Source organism: Rhamphochromis longiceps, unplaced genomic scaffold, assembly GCF_057381845.1.
Source record: "Rhamphochromis longiceps isolate RC_006_pf unplaced genomic scaffold, R_longiceps_female_GT1.1 unmapped_scaffold_7, whole genome shotgun sequence".
NCBI classification, from domain to species: Eukaryota; Metazoa; Chordata; class Actinopteri; order Cichliformes; family Cichlidae; genus Rhamphochromis; species Rhamphochromis longiceps.
In genome coordinates this window covers 142501-145000 of record NW_028187227.1, presented here as the reverse complement: position 1 = coordinate 145000, position 2500 = coordinate 142501, and positions in this window count along the sequence as shown.

Below are 2500 nucleotides of genomic sequence, written 5' to 3'. Positions count from 1 at the left end.
CTTTTTCGACCGTAAAGGAGACAGGAGGCCGACTCACTGCCTCGGCTAAATGGAGAGGGAATTTCAGAAGGGCCAGGGCACAAGCATGGACCTTTTTCAGCTGTAAGGGAGGCAAGAGCAAGGTGTGATGTAGGTCCCCGGGGCCTGCTGGAGGTCCAGGTCCATGCCCGATGTGAGTAGCAGCAGGGCCAGCGCGCCCAGGAGCACATCTTTTTCGACCGTAAAGGGAGACAGGAGGCCGACTCACTGCCTCGGCTAAATGGAGAGGGAATTTCAGCAGGGCCAGGGCACAGGCATGGACCTTTTTCAGCTGCAAGGGAGGGAAGAGCAAGGTGTGATGTAGGTCCCCGGGGCCTGCTGGAGGTCCAGGTCCATGCCCGATGTGAGTAGCAGCAGGGCCAGCGCGCCCAGGAGCACATCTTTTTCGACCGTAAAGGAGACAGGAGGCCGACTCACTGCCTCGGCTAAATGGAGAGGGAATTTCAGAAGGGCCAGGGCAAAAGCATGGACCTTTTCAGCTGTAAGGGAGGCAAGAGCAAGGTGTGATGTAGGTCCCCGGGGCCTGCTGGAGGTCCAGGTCCATGCCCGATGTGAGTAGCAGCAGGGCCAGCGCGCCCAGGAGCACATCTTTTTCGACCGTAAAGGGAGACAGGAGGCCGACTCACTGCCTCGGCTAAATGGAGAGGGAATTTCAGAAGGGCCAGGGCAAAAGCATGGACCTTTTCAGCTGTAAGGGAGGCAAGAGCAAGGTGTGATGTAGGTCCCCGGGGCCTGCTGGAGGTCCAGGTCCATGCCCGATGTGAGTAGCAGCAGGGCCAGCGCGCCCAGGAGCACATCTTTTTCGACCGTAAAGGGAGACAGGAGGCCGACTCACTGCCTCGGCTAAATGGAGAGGGAATTTCAGCAGGGCCAGGGCACAGGCATGGACCTTTTTCAGCTGCAAGGGAGGGAAGAGCAAGGTGTGATGTAGGTCCCCGGGGCCTGCTGGAGGTCCAGGTCCATGCCCGATGTGAGTAGCAGCAGGGCCAGCGCGCCCAGGAGCACATCTTTTTCGACCGTAAAGGGAGACAGGAGGCCGACTCTCTGCCTCGGCTAAATGGAGAGGGAATTTCAGCAGGGCCAGGGCACAAGCATGGACCTTTTTCAGCTGTAAGGGAGGCAAGAGCAAGGTGTGATGTAGGTCCCCGGGGCCTGCTGGAGGTCCAGGTCCATGCCCGATGTGAGTAGCAGCAGGGCCAGCGCGCCCAGGAGCACATCTTTTTCGACCGTAAAGGGAGACAGGAGGCCGACTCACTGCCTCGGCTAAATGCAGAGGGAATTTCAGCAGGGCCAGGGCACAGGCATGGACCTTTTTCAGCTGTAAGGGAGGCAAGAGCAAGGTGTGATGTAGGTCCCCGGGGCCTGCTGGAGGTCCAGGTCCATGCCCGATGTGAGTAGCAGCAGGGCCAGCGCGCCCAGGAGCACATCTTTTTCGACCGTAAAGGGAGACAGGAGGCCGACTCACTGCCTCGGCTAAATGCAGAGGGAATTTCAGCAGGGCCAGGGCACAGGCATGGACCTTTTTCAGCTGTAAGGGAGGCAAGAGCAAGGTGCGATGTAGGTCCCCGGGGCCTGTTGTCGTACCATAGGCACGAGTGGTGTGTGTGTGTGGCAAAGAGTTTCTGCGCAGTGTACCAGGGGCACGGGGAAAGGTTGTTGTACCATAGGCACGAGAAAAGTTGTCGTACCATAGGCACGAGAAAAGTTGTCGTACCATAGGCACGAGTGGTGTGTGTGTGTGGCAAAGTGCTACTGAGCGGTGTACCAGGGGCACGGCGAAAAGTTGTTGTACCATAGGCACGAGAAAAGTTGTTGTACCATAGGCACGAGAAAAGCTGTCGTACCAGGGGCACGGAGGAAAGTTGTTGTACCATAGGCCCGAGAAAAGTTGTCGTACCATAGGTACGAGGAGTGTGTGTGTGGCAAAGTGCTACTGAGCGGTGTACCAGGGGCACGGCGAAAAGTTGTTGTACCATAGGCACGAGAAAAGTTGTTGTACCATAGGCACGAGAAAAGCTGTCGTACCAGGGGCACGGAGGAAAGTTGTTGTACCATAGGCCCGAGAAAAGTTGTCGTACCATAGGCACGAGGAGAGTTTGTGTGGCAAAGTGCTACTGAGCGGTGTACCAGGGGCACGGCAAAAAGTTGTTGTACCATAGGCACGAGAAAAATTGTTGTACCATAGGCACGAGAAAAGTTGTCGTACCATAGGCACGAGAAAAGTTGTCGTACCATAGGCACAAGCAGTGCGTGCGTGCGTGCGTGCGTGCGTGCGTGTGTGTGTGTGTGTGTGTGGCAGTTCTTCTGCGCAGTGTACCAGGGGCACATTTCAATGTGCTTTCTGGAGTACCAGGGGCACGAGGATTTTGCCAGTGGTGTTCTGCTTTGTTAGTGGGAGGGGGCTTAAGTGTGGGTCCCCGGGGCCTGCTGGAGGTCCAGGTCCATGCTAGATACGTGGTAC